The sequence below is a fragment of the Sphaeramia orbicularis genome, chromosome 16 (assembly GCF_902148855.1).
Source record: "Sphaeramia orbicularis chromosome 16, fSphaOr1.1, whole genome shotgun sequence".
Classification (NCBI taxonomy): Eukaryota; Metazoa; Chordata; class Actinopteri; order Kurtiformes; family Apogonidae; genus Sphaeramia; species Sphaeramia orbicularis.
Window position 1 is genome coordinate 310,473 of NC_043972.1, and position 18,733 is coordinate 329,205.

The window sequence follows — 18,733 nt, forward strand, 5'->3', positions numbered from 1 at the left end:
AAATTACATGGAAGATTTTAACAATCAAAGATGTTAAAATCATTTTAATTCAGGTTCCACATACAGACCAATTAGATCTCAGTTGGGTCAGAGCAGTAAAATACTATTATAATAACCTATAAATAATGACAACTGTAGAGTTTATCTTTGTTTTCATGTAAAAAAAGTAAAATTACATAAAAATGTTTATATTGACCAACTATCCTTTGAGAAAAAATGTGAATAACCTGAACAAATATGAACAACCTGAAATGTTTTCAGAGAAGTAAATGCAATTTTACCAATATTCTGCCTGTTATTAAATGTTTTGTGTATTTGTGGTATGACCCTGGGTCATACTTTGGCTGTTTATGTGTGTATGTACATATGTTTTCTGTTTAGTGGGTGTTCTCCTCCAGTCCTGTAGGGGTGCTGTGCCCTTTTGTGTCTGTCTTGTTTTTTGTAGGTGAAGCTCCTGATTGGTGGAGCATGATAACCCCGCCCCTTTAAAACTGCCAGCTCCCAGCTGTGTTTCCTGTGTGTGGTCGTCAGTCTTCGTGTGTTAATTCATAATTTTGTACGTAGTTGTAAATAGAATCTTTTTGTAAATTTGATCCTTTTTCTGGTAGGGGAGGTCGGCTCTTTTGTTTTACCGTTTTCTCCTGTTTTATTCGTAGGGAGTTTAGGTTAGTTTTCTGTATTTTATTTCTTGCATTTATTTTGGACGAGGCAATTTAGTTTTGAACATTGAAGAAGATATTTTATTTGTTGTTTTAGCCACACCCTCCCCTAACCCTTCTTTAGTTGTTAAAAACTAAATCTTGTGAACTTTAGTTTTGGACTGTGCTTGGGAGCTGGGAGAGACAAAAGTCAGCATATTCTGTACGCCCTGGTAAACCCCCAGGCCGGGGCGTAACATTTGTAATTGTAATAGAAGTTGTAACGCACATGTGTAAATGATAAACTGAGGTAGAATATTGTTGAAATTGCACTTGTTTTTCTTGAGACATTTCAAGTTGTTCAAGTTGTTCAGATTTTTATGGAAACACTGTAAACATTATCACAATGTCGTTTTTCTTTTTTCACTGTGATTCTTTTACTGGTCTGGCCCACCTGAGATCATACTGGGGTGAATGTGGCCCCTGAACCTGCAGTAAAGGAACCAAACCATGGTTCAGTTTGATCCAGACCAAGACCACCTCTTCTGGTCCAACCAAAGATCCTAAACTGAGTTCAATCATACTGAAAAGACACTTTGTACTGAATTCTGAGCATCAGTGACGAGTAGTTGAACTTTTAATGAACTGAACTGAACTGAATCCCAGACAATGAGAGCATTCACTGAGCGTTTCCTCCACATCAGCCCATCGGTGGGTTTGGAAATGGGGTACGCTGTCATTTCAGTGTCATTAGGATGTGCAAAGAGCTGACTGTGTGCGCATTGTGTCAACTTTACAAGGTGATAATAAGTCAGTGTTGTGTTTACAGCTTGTTGGCCTCCCCCAAGTGACCAAAACTTCCATGTGAGGTAATAATAAACACATGCTGAGTGGAAGCGTAACCCATCAGGCCACAAACAGAACCTGGAGGGAAAACCGCACCAGTGCGCCGTCACGTGTGCTCTGTCTTTGATTTTCCACGACTATCACGGCCACATGGGCGCCATCTGGGTTCAACATGGACGACGTGTATACCACCACGCGGGGACTTTCAGTGATACAAAGTGGGCCCGGGATGAAAGTGGGTCCACGACAGGGGGACCCACAACCCACTGAACCAGTGAAGTGGGTCCTGGATGGGCATCTGTGGGGATTCAATGAAAAACTGCCCTGGGTTCCTTTAATTAGTGTAAGAATACCAATTCATCAAGGTCAACATATAATGAAATAGACCATGAAAAAAGAACAGGATGCATTGTTTTTGTCTGCAACAAACTCCTGCAGTCAGTGTAGACCCTAAAACATGACAGAGCTGAGCAGGATGAATATATACATCTAACATGATGATGGCAAAAGTGCTCTGGAATTTATATTACTGCATTTTAGATCTCTACAGTTGTATTTTGTCCTATTTGGATGATAATTAGTGTTTTTCTACAGTGTGTGAATGAGCTCCAAGTGTCATTTTGCATTTTATTACATATACTATAATGATCTTAGGCATGTTTTCATCATTTGTGGATATTCATGTTTTTATTACATTATTACTCCGCCCCTCAAAGGGGATGCAAGGGGTATTCTTACCGCCTGTTCTGTTTTCATCAGGGTTTGTTGTGTGTTTGTTTGTCTGTGTGCAAGATAACTCAAAAAGTTATGGACGGATTTGGATGAAATTTTCAGGAAATGTTGATACTGGCACAAAGAACAAATGATTACATTTTGGTGGTGACGGGGGGCGGGGGGGGGGCTGAACTGCCTTGGTGGAGTTGGAGGTCTGCGCTCTCCAAATGCTTTTCTAGTTTTTGGTTTGGTTTCTTTCTTTCCTTCTTTCTTTCTTTCTTTCTTTGTTAACACTCTAGCAGAAAAACTATTGGTTGAATTCATACCACATTGGGTTTATAGATTACCAGTGACCCACAACAGATGTCATTACATTTTGGGAAAAGTAGGTCAAAGTTCACATTTTTAAATTAATTTTAGAAATCTTTTTTTCCCCCACTTACTTGTAATGGGCGAAATTTCAAATGTCTACAAAAACAACAATTTTGTGTCAATTTACTTCAACCTTGGCACATATATAGAGACAACTTATATGCAGACATCAGCACATGCATAGACATGATGACATCAGCTGGAATGATTATAAAATAAGCTACAATACATGTGAGGGGCAGGGTTTGTGGTGCCTGGCACCACTTGTTTCCTTTATTTTCATGTTATTTTGTCACTAATAACTAACACTTACAGCTCATAGTTGATGTCAATGAATCTGATGTAATTTATCATCTGATTATGCAGTGTCCTCAGTCTGCAGAGGAGCGCCTTCAGCCACAGACTGAGCTGTTCCAACACTAGATATGCAAAGTGGTCTGTCCCTGGTGCAAAAAGACTGTATAACTGTTCAAGTGGGAGGGGAGGTGGGAGGAGACAGGAGGAGGAGCATCTGGGTGGGGGTGTATAGGAGGGAGGAGCTTAGGAACACTTATGTCCTTGGGTGGGTTTCGATGCTTTTATATTTTTGTTTTTATGCTTTTATGTTTTTATGGAATAAGTAGAAAACACATCTTGTCTTTTAAGTTTACTTCTTTTTAATCTAAGTTATTCACAGCTGCTTATACTCTGCATTTATTTATTTATTGAGTGTTAATGTGGTATGGCTGTGTTTGTGGAGCAGTGAGCGCATTTTGTATTCTGAATTTCCCCTAGGGGATTAATAAAGTACATCTATCTATCTATCTATCTATCTATCTATCTATCTATCTATCTATCTATCTATCTATCTATCTATCTATCTATCTATCTAATGTCCACACTTAATATTTCTGCAAAACATGGTCGACAGTAGATTCAGAAAAACCTTGAATCATGGAACAAAGTTTGTCCGTCCTTGTAGTGACTATTCTCCTTCAACATCTTAAATTTAACAGTAATTGCACTCAGGTAACCACAATGGATTTACTTTATCCTCCAAAGGATGATCTGGTTTTCCAGAATAAACATAAGCCAGATGGGGCTCATATATTCACTTTAAAGAACACGCTGATACAACTTAATTAAAGACTGAACAACATATACGGATCTGTATATAGAAATCAAGGGGGTTTCTAGATATTCTTCAAGGTAATGTAATAGTTTATATCCAAACTGCAGAGTTTCTGGTCAGATAATAAAAACCAAAAGCCATCACAAACAGACAAAACCTCCAGAAACCAGAGAAAACTAGAGGAAAATGTAGCTTTGATCAGAGGCAAAAGGCGTGAGAAAAGGTGGATCAGACCATGGGTCATGTTTTTAGCCCAAAAGGCCGTCATTATGATCTTTTGTCCTGATTGCCCATCCCTAGTCAGACTTGGGATTTTTACTGTAAAGGTATATCCGACCCAAACACTGGTTTTCAGTCGTCTTAGTTACAACTAATCAGTATCCTCTGTAAAAGAAACATACAGTAGCTGATCCCCTGTAAGTACCTGTTATTTGTGGGGTATGTGATTCTAAATGTAACATGAAAACACACCTTTCATTGTGCTGATTTTATACAAGCATTTCATTGAGTTTACAGACAATGAGCGACATCATTATCTGTATCATGATCTGGATCTGAAATGACCCAACAGGGATCAGAGTTTTGGTCACATTCCACAAGAGTAAAACTTGAGTACATCCCTGATCTAAACTGAGATTAGATTTCTGTAAATGGTGCCACACAAATAAAATGACCTTGTATTTGTTGCTTTACACATGTAACTTGTATTTGGGGTGGAGAAAATAGATTAAATGTCCTGGAGCTGGCAGATGGGATGACTGAAATGCATCCTCAGCTTCTGTTTGTGACACGGAGCTGGTTAGGCCACGCATTCAAAAACACATGGAAGCGACAGGAACCTCCTTCCCAGTGCCTTCAATGCCAACCAGGTCTGGTTTGAGTTGCAACCCTGAAGGTCCAGATTTATACAAAGCCCGAGCTGAAAGTCAGTCTCATAGGACAGAGAAACGCCCCGAGGGAGGCGGTCATCTGGGATTACTGGGCCGAGAGAGCGGGCAGATCATATTCCCATTTCCTTGTCTTTTACCTCTCAGTTCCGTCAAAAGAAAAGCAGCTTCAAGTGGATGTGCTGAGGCTAGTAACGCAGATCTGTTTCAGCTCAATGTCAGTGTGAGATTTTATATGAAAAACATCACATCCAGTGGGGTTTTGGTCACTTCGCTTTTGAAATTCACATCTTTAAAAAAAAAAAAAAAAAAGAGCAGAAACAGGTTGCAGAATTAAAACCTTCAGTGTTTCTGGACTCAGTTATGGTGACAAAAACAAAACTATAATATTTATTTATCATGCTTAAAAGGTGTCTAATGGGACTTTAATTGGCTTGCCTCAACATAAAACACTTGTAATATGTAAAGGAATACTTCAGCATTTAGAGAAAAACACACTTAAAGGTACAGGCAGATGAGAAGACCGATACTACTCATGTTTCTGAGTATTAAATATAAAGTTACAGGACATATTGGGTTCTAAGGACTGGAATCAAGTGGTAAACAACAACGTATCAACATTTATGTCTTATATGGAGTTAACCGGCACTGGAAAATGGCAGCGTCCCACTATCAAAACCTGGTATTTGTAGGTTAATTCTCCAAGTGCTAATGCTAAATGCTAGGTGCTGTGAGTAAATAACATCATTATATATAATCATATGGGGATAATTAAGAGAAATAATCTTTATATTTAGGCTTATAATTCAGATATGTGTATGTTGCATATATCAAGGTTTGGGTCACTGATTAAAATTAATTATTCATTATTATTAGTAATTATTCATTAGCATTAAGAACTACAATGAAATAGTTATACATTGTGGATTTCTTTTTTGGGGGGGCTAACTTATTGCCTTCAATATTCTTCTAGTATTCTGTTTAAATTTGTAATTTCTCTTTGTCTTTTGTTCACCTTTATGTTTTACTCCTACTTACACTGTAAAAAATGACTGTAGAATTAACACCAAAAAGTTGTAAAATTGCAATATAAAAAAAACTGTAAGCGAAAATACAATGCAAAGTTGTTTATTTGAAAAGATTTTTGTGTTAACAGTTAAATCAAATGTAGCTGTAGGTTTTACAGGAAGAGTATGCTAACAAAACCAGATTTGCATGAAGAAATTATGCATTTCTATTGTTCTGAGAAAATAAAACTGTACGTTGGAAAACAATGTGGTGCTGTTTAAATTGTAAGACCATAATTTTGAAATAACAGCCTATTCTCATACTATTTAAGTTAATTTAATAATTCTGCCATTTTATGCACCTATGTGTTCTATATATGTATGTGTGTAATTTTAATTGTGTTTTATTTTAACAACTCTGTACGGTGACCTCAAGTGTCCTGAAAGGCGCCTATAAATAAAATGTATTATTATTATTATTATTATTATTATCATTATTATTATTATTATTATTATTGTTATTATTATTATCTCCACCAAGTGTAACAGCGCACATTATGTTTTCATCGGGGTCTGTCTGTCTGTTTGTTAGCAAGATAACTCAAAAAGTTATGGACAGATTTTCATACAATTTTGAGGAAATGTTGATACTGGAGCAAGAAACAAATGATAACATTTTGGTGGTATTGGGGGGGGGCTGATCTGCCTTGGCGGAGGCCTGCACTCTCTGAGTGCTTTCCTAGTTATTATTATTATTATTATTATTATTATTATTATTATTATTGTTATTATCATCATCAATACTACTACTACTAATAATAATAATTATTATATATAATATATATCACAGGGTTGAAAAAAAATCGCAATGTCAGTTTTTTTCAATATCGTACAGCCCTATTCCATACATTTGTTTCCATTTTCCATACTTTTCCAGACCTGTAAATTTATCAAATCAAATTCCATACTTTACTTGCGTAGGAACCCTGAATGCACCGTCCAGGAGCCTCTGCAGTTTCACTCTGAACGCTGAGCTTAGCGTATAAATGCAGCATCACACTGAACACTCAGCAAGGGGACTAATTTATTCCCCATCATTCATAGCGGTGCGTGGCAGGTCACAGCTTTGTTTACAGGAAACACAAAACCCTACATGTGGCATCTTTAACATCTCCAGATAATCCGGTACACGAGTGCGGCAGACACACACTGGCAGAGCACTCGGTGTTGACAGGAGTCGAACATCTTCTTCCTTTGCTCTGCATGTAATTATACACTTACTTCTTGAAAACCCTCCAACTTTGTTTATATTCGAACCGGCCAAGTGTGCACTCACAGCCTGCTAATGAGCAGACGTGGGGCTCTGGTGCTGATAGCGAACGTGTGCAGCTCACAGACTCCCTCTCCTCTCTGAAGGCTACCTATCAGCAGCACAAAGCAATGGAGGCGACTGGAAACCTGCTGTGTGTTGTGAAGCCTCACGCAGATACAATAGTTTAACCACAGCCAATTAGCAGACGGCACATCACAGGTAGTTATGGCAACATATAATAAGACACATACTGTTCGGTTTCTAAATTATTTCTGCATCAGGCATGTACATTCACAACCGTTACTTTGCGCTTCTTTTTAATTATCGCACCACACCGGCTTATCCTAGAAGACCCAAGGAGCGCCAATGTAAAAAACACAAATGGTACGACACTGATAACTCACAATTTGCTAATGATAAGTCTTAAATGAGCCCTTAACATGACCATGTATCTTAACCGGACGAGGAAAATGTTAATCAAAAGGAAGACGCAAAGAAAAGACACCAGGACACATCTGGAGGTAATGTGACTCACACTGCGATCGGATCAGACAGTTGTACTTTCAGTTTTACATATTTTAGCCCCGTTTAACATGTTGGAATAAACAAACACAGTGGGGGAACTCTATTACAGAGCAATCAGCTGTATATATATATATAGTCCTTACATAGGCTCAGCTCAGTACGGAAATAAATCCAAGCATCTCAGCCAACAACAGCAGTCACTTACAATTAGGGATGGGTACTGAATTCAGTACTTTTATTGGTACCGACTGAATTCTGTCAGTGTTACCGAGTATTAGTACTGCAACAACGAATCAATTAAATCAATCCAAATTGAATCTTACAAAGTTGGCACCAAATTTGGCAGCCAGTTTGTTGGGTTTTGAGGACGTTAGTACTGAGGCATGTCCGTATGCTGTTTAGTGCAGCAGAGGAAAACAGCAGCACGGCTGAGGCTTCGGATGCCGGGTCAGATTTTTAAACATACGTTTACATGACGTTCCCGGTGGCCACAGCAGCCCGGTTTGCCCAAAACGTAGTGTGTTGTTAATGTAACACAACTTGAATATGGAGAAAAAAACTGGCCAAAATTCCATGGCGCAGTATGTTTTGGGCAAACAGGGTTGCCATGGCCACCGCGAACATAATGTAAACCTAGCTTAAGACAGCCTACATGTCATGATTACTTTAGCCCGCTAGCTAGTTAGACACTATTGTTGTAATTCTAAGGTTTTCATCCGTCTCCGTTGATCAGACCACCGTTCTAACGTTACCTATCATTGACTGGAACTAATATACAACACGAGTTTGAAAGCCTCTAACCGGAGCTGGTTGAAGACGATGTTTTGCTCGTCACTTGCCATAACAAGTCTAGGTAGCGGGCTAGTGCTCGCTAACTATGCCTGAAGCCATTGCAGGGATGTAAACATTAGTGACTTGTCTGCAGCCTATACTGCTTTGGGTTAAATACTGACCTTTGAAAATTGAGTCTTTTGTATTTGTGCAAAGAATCGATTAGTTATTAAAATAATCTATAATCAATTGTTAAAAGTATCATCAGTTGCAGCCCTGCTTTGTATTGATTCACATAAAGTCAAACTACCACATTTCGGTACTTCAGTGCATCATCACGTTGCATGTGTCAGTGAGAGAGTGGAGGAGCGTCTACCTGATGTGACGACGGCATTCGATGCATGAGAGTGCGAAGTGGCGAAGTTGATGATAGCAGCAAAAGTGGTGGATAGCAAGCGTTCGAAGGTGTGGCTCCACTTCGCTAATCCTGATGCAGACCGTGCTAGCTGCAGTATCTGTAATGCTAAATGTAAAGTCAGCAACGCCTCAAACCTGCGGAACCACTTAGTCTAACAGAATCTACACCTGAAGGCTGACGAATGAACAGGAATGGAGCTCCACCAGCCGCACTAGCAACATCAAACATGTCGACCAAGCGAAAGCAGGTGTGTGGAACTCCGCTTCCCACAATGCACGTCGCAACAACTTTCCGATAATGCCCGAGTGAGCTACCGGCTGTGTTTGTAAATATATACAGTGTTTATGGTGGAGTACACTCTGAAATAGTTCACTGTGAGGGAAGCCATTCAGATGCGTAATCGCAGAAAAACTTATGGATTCATGATACTTAGGCTATGACTCGCGTTTGACAGATTTGATGAAAAATTGTTGACAAAAGTCATAGGCAGCTTTAAAGTGTAAAAATAAATATATAAAACACATTAGACTGTACTGAAAATATTTACTGAGAAACACTGAAAAAACATAAATATATTTCTGACTGACACAGCCTTGATCTTAGTCCATCAAATATTAAAGCCATCCATCCATCCATTCTCTTCTGCTTATCCGGGGCCGGGTCGCGGGGGTAACAGTCTAAGCAGGGATGCCCAGACTTCCCTCTCCTCAGACTCCTCCTCCAGCTCTTCCGGGGGGATCCCGAGGCGTTCCCAGGCCAGCCGAGAGACATAGTCTCTCCAACGTGTCCTGGGTCTTCCCTGAGGTCTCCTCCCGGTGGGACATGCCCGGAACACCTCCCCAGGGAGGCGTCCAGGAGGCATCCGAAACAGATGCCCGAGCCACCTCAGCTGGCCCCTCTAGACGCGGAGGAGCAGCGGCTCTACTCCGAGCTCCTCCCTGGTGACTGAGCTCCTCACCCTATCCCTAAGGGTGCGCCCAGCCACCCGACAGAGCAATATTAAAGCAAAAATAAAAAATGTGGTTGTTTAGACTTTAGATATAAATATAAATGACTGAAAAATAAAGACGTTTTTGGTCACGATTAAATTTTTCAAGCTGTTCATGAATCTTGTTTACAGGTTTTATTGCAGTTGGTGACACCGGAAAAACAGAAAAATATCTATACTTGGAAAAAAAAGGCACATTTCTGGTCAGAAGTAGAAACAATATTGGAATATATATGTTCTATTTTTATGCCTGTGTCTGTGTATGCAGCTGTGTTTGGGTTCTTTTGCCCATGTATTTTACCTCTGATTTTATTGTCAAACATTTTGTGAAATCTTTCTGCAAAAAGTGCTATATAAATAAACTTTATTATTATTATTATTATTATTATTATTATTACTATTATTATTATTATTATTATTATTATTATTATACCATTTTCATCGGGGTTTGTCTGTTTGTTTGTTTGTCTGTTAGCAAGATAACTCAAAAAGTTATGGATGGATTTGGATGAAATTTAAATTTTCAGGAAATGTTGATACTGGCACAAGGAACAAATGATTAAGTTTTGGTGGTGATGTTATGAGGGAGAGGTCAGTGGGCCAGATGCATGCAGCCAGTCCAAAAAGCTTTAGTATGTGGGATAGTGTTTACAATATGTTTAAAGAAAGAGTGCGACAGAATGATCTACTATCCTGATCACCTATCTGTTTATATGTGTAAATTATATTCTCTTTCACAGTGACGTGCAGTGGGGTTCATGGCTGGGGAGGCACTGACTCTTTCAGAACCAGATCTACAAATATATGGTGGTCTGAGAAACTGGAATAGAGAGAGTGAGCCAAAGGAACGGCCTGGGTATAAGGGCTGTGCATCAGGTCAGCATAGGTAGACTGGCAGGAACTCAACAGGAAACCTTCAAAAAGAGCCATTTCAAACTACAAATAAAAAAAGTTTATGGTCTTACCTTTATTTGTACATGAAATCCATGCGCCGATCCTGGTGAATTAAAGTGTATTAAAAAAAAAACGAAGAAGATTATCAGCGCATGAATCTGTGGACTCACAGGTACCATCTATCCTGAGGCAGGGGTACTGTCTGCCTCCCCTAGTGACTGTTTCACTGCGGTTTTAGGATTAATCTGTGAGCCTGAACACATTACAGAAATACATTCCATACATTATGCAGATTATGGAAGGACAGAGCATAGAATCAGAGTGTTTGAAAGCATTTGAACTGCGATATACAGAGGGACAGCCACACAGTATTTTCATGGGTACCAGCAGAGTTCATGAGGGGAGGAGACAGTTCTGCTGGAGGCACAGCACAGCGCTGCCTCCTCCTGTATTTGAATGCAGCATGCGGAAATTCTGCTATTCTAATTGACAAAAAAAAAAAAATAATAATAATAATAATATTGGATTCGAAGGGAAAATGAGTTTATAGGACATACCAGCTGACAACTATCAACATTTATTATATTTTATAGTCAAGTTTTTTTTCTTTTCAAGATTGACAAGGGAGGCTCCGCCTCCCCTGCCTCCTCTGACTGCACGTCACTGCTCTTTCATCTATATACATGTAATTGTGTTTATTAGTGGTTTTCATATTTTGAGATCCAGGTTGGGTTGGTATAGGGGTTGCCATTGTTTCTGGGGGAGTGGGGTTTATACTTTGTGTGTCACAAAATCTTATATCATGAAATTTGAATTTCTTTCTTTTTTTTGTATGAGACTTTTGGAGATGCACAATGAAAATAAATAAAAAACTGGTTTAAAAAAAAAATTGGGTGTTGATATTGGGGTGGGGGGGTGGGGGGTGATCAGCCTTGGCAGAGGTCTACCGTCTCCGTGTGCTCTTCTAGTTATTATCATTATTAATATAATGTTTAGGATATGCACAGATATGAACCAGCCTACATTTTAAGAAATTAATGATCACAACGGTACATCTAACACCAGGAAAAGCAGAGATAAACATGGCTGGATATAAACAGGAATATTAGCGATGCATTTGTTTTCATTAGCTGTGCAAACATCTTTTTTAGGTATTTTGTCTTTCCTCAGAATACAGGCACACATCAGGATTAAAGTGCAGTCACCGAGGCCTGTAGCTGGAACAGTATTTAGCTTCAGATGTTTTAGCTGAATAAACATGCTGACTGAGAAAACATCAGCATCCTTTCCCCCCTTGGTGCTCGACAGGCAAACAGAGATAATAATACAACAATAACATGAAAATATCTGGCTTTAAACAGTCGATACTTTGCGGGTTGTGAGTATGTGAACTGTGCAGCTCAGACCACCCTGCACATCCAGACCACAGACCACTAATATTATAACCATTCACGAGTGTGCTGCCTTTCAGTTTGGATAATCGACTGCAAACAACAAGGATAAACGTGATGCCAAATATTTATGCCCGACCAAAATATGACAGCTCCACAAATGAGTCCAAAAACCACTCCTTCCATCAGATACCGGGACAAAGTAATAACTTCAGTCTAATAGCGAGGCTTAGCGTGAAACCGCAGCGGTGTTGACAAGCTGCGTTTCTGCTTGTCCGTATCGCCAAACTCCAAAATCTGTACTTTTATAAGTAACAGCAGATGTTGTGGATTTATGAGGAAAAAAAAGACAGCAGCTGAAGGATCCAAGCAGGGTCTGAACGATATGGTGATTGTGAAATAATAAAAGTATTTGCTCTGCGTCTTATCACATCTCTGAACATACAAACATCATACACAGACTAAAGCACGTTAAGTACAGTTCCAGTAACTGGAGCTGAGAATATCCAACACCCATTTCCCAATAAAACCCATGAATCCCTCAAGGCTTTAATACGTGTTTTTATGCACATTTTCAATTTACAAACCAAAAAAAAGCACCCCCAGTCCACTTTATGAACCTGCCAACTGTGTGGGTGTAATGGACAGATGCTGCTCTATCCAACAATACAAGGCTTTGTTATTGGATAAAAATGACAATTCTATTAAATGAAGAGAAGTACTGTAGGTCTGCCCTTCCATTATACCACATGGGAAGTCAATGGCAAGAACATGCTTTTTTTGTTTTTATCCTCTCTGAATTGTGTTACACCTATTACATCTGTCTCATAGTCAAAGTCAAGATGATCAATGAGGTGAACTGATCCAAGGGACCTGAGTTTTCATATTATGCTGATATGACGCTAAAGGACAGACTGTTTAGTGGAGAAGGGGTGGGATTCAATAAGTTCTACTTCCTCCCACTCCTTTTCGAATGTGCAAATGAAGTCATGCTTTGTTTTCATGTATGTGTACAGGTTTTTTTGTTTTGTTTTCTTATAATCTGTTTTATTTGGAAAGACTAAGTAGGACTACTTTGTTTTGCTGCATATTCAAAATAAATTAACCAAAAAAAAAAAAAAAAAAAAAGGTTATTTCTATAGCACATTTACAACAACGCAAAGAGCCCAAAGTGCTGTACAAGTATATAGGTAAAAATAAAAGATGTAGTAAAACTAATAAAAATATATAGATATAGAAGATAAGATATACTAAGACTGATTAAACAGATACACAATAATAGGATAAATACTATCTAAAAATACAACCAGAAGATAAAACAAATAAAAATCACACATTTGTAGTAAAAGCCAGTGCAAATAGGTGGGTGTTTAAAAGAGATTTAAAGAGTTCAATGGACGGTGCACAAGTTGTCTGTTTAAAATTTAGCTTTACAAGTCAAGAAAGTCAACATTTGAGGTGAAGATAGTAAAGTAACACCTGGTTTAGCACAAAAACAGCTTAGTGGACTGCATCATCTCACATTTCACCAAAACAGTCATTACCTCAGCATATTTCACTTCCTTCATGTTACTTTATTTACTATTATTGTTGTTATGAATATTAATAATTGTAACTTTTTTTGAATTTTCTCTTTATTCTTGCTGTTACATTTGAATTTGCCTTTTGACAGGTCAATAAAGTACCTCATCCTTATCTTATGTGGGGGGAAAAAGTATAAAAAGAAGTAAAAATAACTCTAGTCTGGTCATGTTGAGACAGATTGTGGACAGAGGCCGTTACTATGACGTTCCATCTGAGTAGACTTCATATTAATGTATTTTTACTGTTTTACATCAAACTGTGACTTTATTATTGTAAATTTATATTTTAATCTGAAAAACATAGTTGTAAATGATGGAATATCACACTTCATATGTGGATATTTTTATTGTGTTCATAGCTCTATATATTTAATAAATATAGTTTCATAGCTTTATTTTTGCCCCTTGCTGTGTTTTATCCTTTTTCTATGCTACCCTCTGTGTTCTTCAACTTTTGTAACAAACCAAATTTAACCAACTGGGAATCAATAAAATTGATTAATTCACATGGAATCAAAAATTTCTTCTCTCTTGCCATTAATTGTGATATGAAGTTTTCGCAAATAAAAGCTGCCTCTCGAACTGGGTGATACAACTGAAATCAAAAATAAAACACTTCCATGTTAATAAACTGACCATTTTTCTAAATAAGGACCACAAGAAAAGGAAACAACTTTAATTTAACCTTCAGCATTCATTTGACACGCAGGTTTTAATCCAACAAACAGTGGCAGTATCCAGCTTTAAGGCACAGTAAGTCTGTTATTTCCCACTCTCACACAGAACTGTGAATGCATCGCAGTATGTGCATTAAAGTGAGCGACCAGTAGAATCCCACTCTTTCTTCTGTGGTTGGTGTTATATTCAGTTGTTGCTGTCATGTATGCCATCACAGCTTCCACTATTGGCTTTACTGCTCATAGTCTTCCTCAGTTGGTTTTCGTCTGTACTTCTAGGTTTCACTTTCCTTCCAAATGTTCGAAGCAGATGGACATCTACTCTGAAGTCCGTTCAGTCGGAGATTTTTCCTTCTGTTTAAAGGAATTTTCCTTCCCACTGTCGCCAAGTGCTTTTTCTAGATGGATTTGTTGGTTTTTCTCTGTGTAATTTTGTCTGTTAAGTGCCCTGAAATAATATCTTGTAGTGATTTGGAGCTAAAGAAATACAGTTGACCTGGACTGCTGACCTTTTTCCAGTTGGTCAGGGTGACATGGCCAGAAAGTGGCATCTTGATTGTCTCAGTGTAATGGACGGATCAAAACTGTATTCATGTGTTTACCCTGCCACCCAAAGGGGAGGCGAGGAGCATTGTTTTTGGTTCAGTTTGTTTCTTTCTTTGTTTACACTTTGGCAGCAAAACTATTGGTTGAGTTCATACCAAATTGGGTTTATAGACTGCTCATGACCCGGAATAGATGTGATTACTATTTAGGAAAAGTAGGTCAAAGTTCACATTTTTGATGAATTTTTAAAATCTTTCTTTTTTCCCCATTTACTCATAACGGCAGAAATTAGTCTGTACTGTCTGTGTCTATGTTGACAATACATGTGAGGGGCGGGGTTTGTTGTGCCCGTCACCACTTGTTTCAACTAGAACTGAAGACAAAGACATGATTAAAATACGTTTCTTTAGTAAAACTACACACTGAATATAATATATGTAATATTAAACAAGTGCAACAAAAATAAGCACTTGCAAGGATGTCAATGTGGATTATTAATTTTAAAAATAAATAAATCAACAAAATAAAGCATTGCCGACCATCAGCTAGAGAAACATTCAAACAGAGGACACATTCATCTAAAGTCAGCAATTTACATGGTTTTCAGAGAGAAAAATTCAATTAATCACCAGCATTTTTCAGTTTACAACTTTATTTGAGGTCAGTCAATCAATCAATCAATCGATGCCTGGATTTAACTGAGCAATTACTTCAGATTCTTCCATTGGATATTTTCTGTGGTAAATATGTTTCAGTTCTTTAGCCCTTTAACTGATGCAACAAGTACCTTCTCATTTCTTAAACCCCATCAGTTCGATAAAGAGCAAAAAAAAATGGACTGTGTTTCAATGGAAAAAGGTCATGTGGTCCAATGAGTCCAGATTGACCCTGTTCCAGAGGCATATGAAATGATTACCCATCATGCCTAGTGCCTTCAGTCCAAGCCTGTGGGGGCAGTGTTATGATCGGGGGTCGATTTAGTTGCTCATGTCTAGGTTCATAACGTTGTCCAGAAAACTAAACCAGCTGAACCTGAATAAACTGAATGACCAAGTCTGAATAGCAGAGGATTTTTTCTTTGCTGATGACACCTTCATGTGACAACACCAGGATTCAACAACCTCAGATTGTGAAAGAGTGGTTCAGGGAGCATGGGACATCCTTTAACACATGGATTGGACACCACAGAGTCCAGACCTGAACCACATTGAGGATCTTTGGGATGCAATGGAGAGGAATTTACACAGTGGTCGGACTCTCCATCATCAAAATAAGATCTGGACAGACATGAAGCAACAATGGATGGAAATAAATGTTCTGACATTTACTGCGACATTGCAAAAGCACATGTTAACAGATATGCCTGTTGGTCACCAGGATAGACTCGGATACCCCCCCCCCCCCACAAACCTCATAAGGATTAAGTGGTTCAGAAAATGGATGGATGTAAACAGATGGTTCCAAAATGTGGTAAACTGCTTCATTTCTTATGTTGTAACAAACCAGGACCCCCTGGAAAAAGAGATCTTGTATCTCAATTGGACCTTCCTGGCAACATAAATGATAACTAAAATAAAAAATAAAAGGGAGTAGAAGACACAAAACAAAAGATGTGTAGTCTGATGGGTGTTGTTAAAATGAGAAAGTGACATTGCAAAGTATTATTTAGGAGCTGGTATTGAAGCCACTAGAAAAGAAAGACAATACCATCAAATCATGAGACACATAAAAAAAAGAGAATAAAGTTGGGTTTTTTTGGTATGTATTGAAGGTAGGGTGGGAGATCTTGGAAAAATGGTTCAAGCACAATTTAAAAGTCCAAACCCCTTTCTTCAGACTTCCCCCCTGAAGCCACGCCTCCAGAGTACCAGAACGCCCAGTGCTTGTTCCTGAGGGTTCCTGAGCGTTGCGCGGTATCAATCCCCCCCCACCCAATCCATGCGTACCTCATTCATTTCATTCTTTCTCCCCCAACACCCCCCTGCTCTTATGACCCCCCCCCCCCCCTCTGAATTCAGCTCTCTTCCTCAGTATATTACATTAGCAGTTGGACTTTTCATTCGTAGTTTTGATCCATGTTCTAAGTCATCTGGGGCTGGTACGAACAGCTGATCGCAGTCAGACTGATGTCAGGCCAACAGCCCACTGACGTTTGCTTTGAACGCTGTAATCTGTGCATTTCACCATCATGTTTATCGGCAGAACTGCCCCAGTTCATACCTATCTGGCTAACATTACATTCCCTAGTGGTTCCTGTTAGTGACAAAGCAGTTTGCTGGTGAACTTCCCATCCTAATAGAGCTAATTTAGCCTAGCTCTGGTTCTGGTTTTGTTTCCTGTACAAGTGCTCCAACATGGGTTTGCACAGAGGGGGGAGGGACAAATGGCAGTTGAGTTTGACAGACATATCACCGTTCAATCATTTCGATGGGCCAGTTAAAATGATTGGATGGTGTTTTTTCAGTCCTGTCCATTCCACAGGTGACTAAATGTTTTTATTTTCGTGTGAGAGCATTTAATTAATTGGTTGCAATCGGTGTGTGAAGGGGATTTTAAGCACTATAGTAAAAAATGCTACAGGAAAACATCTCCTACTCCACCTTTAAAAGAAAGATAAGGCTCCCTCTCTCCTGCAGACACTATATATAAGACAACATATATAACTGTCATATCATCCTGCAGTTCTGCACATTCATTTCCTCAAATCTTAGTGGAAGTTCAGATTCCCGTGCCGTCTCAAAACAATCGCCTCTCCTCAGATCACATCATAATATCTTCAGTGTAATTTTTGCATTTCAAAGCTTCATCCTGTGGGCCAGATCGGACCGTTTGGTGGTCCGGTTTGGGTCCACGGGCCCTATGTTTGACACCTGTGTTCTAATTTAACCTCAGTCGTTTATCTACAGCGAAAGTAAAACGGGTCTTGCGTTGCAGTTTGAGTATTTTTAGGCCTCTGTGTTCCGACAGCTTCCAGTTTTCTCAGGCAGATGGAAGCCGAGCCCAGGCTCAGTTCACCTTGACAGCCCGGCCCCAGAGAGAGGATCTGGGTTCAGAGAGCTGGAGAGACGAGCGCTGCAGAGGTGTGAAAGACACGGGGCCAACGGGTGAAAGAGCGCCAGAGGAGGGGGAAAAGAAAGAGTCTGAGCGAGGCTTTGGCTCGCCTTTGACAGCTGGTAAGTTGAAGAGAAACACAATACAGCGACGGGAGAAGCCCAGTGTGAGCGTGTTGGGGTGTAACATGCACTTTCATGACGGGGACTTCGGGCCAGTATTTGCCAGAACAAACCCTGAGAGGAAGGTTTGCCAGTGTGAAACATTATGCATGTGCAAAAACCCATCTGGATGGATAGATACTTGTCATGAAATTTACATGGCCACACAGCGCCGGCGTCGACGGCGGGTGGGCTGAGCGCCGCATGCCCTGACACACCTTTGAAGTCTGAGCTCAGCCTGAAAAATCTGCCATTCTCTGCCGCTCACACACATCACATCTCATCAGCGAACGGTAGAAGTCGGCAGCGATCATCACATCTCCGACGGGCCGCGGATCCACGGAGCGGGAGCCCAGGCCGTGACGAGGGAGCGGGCCCACGCATTAATCCTGCATTAGCTCCGACTGCTGTCCGCTGCTAATCACCCAATATTATTATTATTCATCAGCAGTCGGAGAGTCGGCGCCGATCACCGGCTCATGCACTGGGTGGATTTCCATTTGTTTAAGCTGTTAGAGTATGAACCTCAGTACTGCACTGTAAGTCTGTACAGTATGTCAGATCCAAAAGTATTTTTTTCTCTATTTAACCTTTACTTAAGTGATTTATCACCATTTATTACAATATTATTCTCTGTATTTTGTGTTTTTTCAATGTATTTTCCTATATTTAATACACTGATGATTTAGATGTGCATAAAACCTCAGACTGAAGTTGAGAGTTATTATATCAAAAACAGAAAACTGATTAAAAAAAACCTGACTTTTGAAGCTAAATATATCATTAAATTAACATAAAAACAATTGAACAATTTTTTTGTTTTGTTTTATTTATTGAATTA

The 18,733-nt window shown here is 39.2% G+C and overlaps 1 long non-coding RNA gene across 1 annotated transcript; it reads right to left on the minus strand.

The window, feature by feature from the left end:
- Positions 1–946: 946 nt before the first annotated feature.
- Positions 947–16,955, minus strand: LOC115435952 (uncharacterized). The gene is made up of 3 exons (XR_003937757.1): positions 16,945–16,955; positions 12,946–12,947; positions 947–1,127 (listed from the first exon to the last, which is right to left on the minus strand). It is a non-coding gene; the product is annotated as an uncharacterized LOC115435952 (long non-coding RNA).
- Between the last annotated feature and the right edge of the window lie 1,778 nt (positions 16,956–18,733).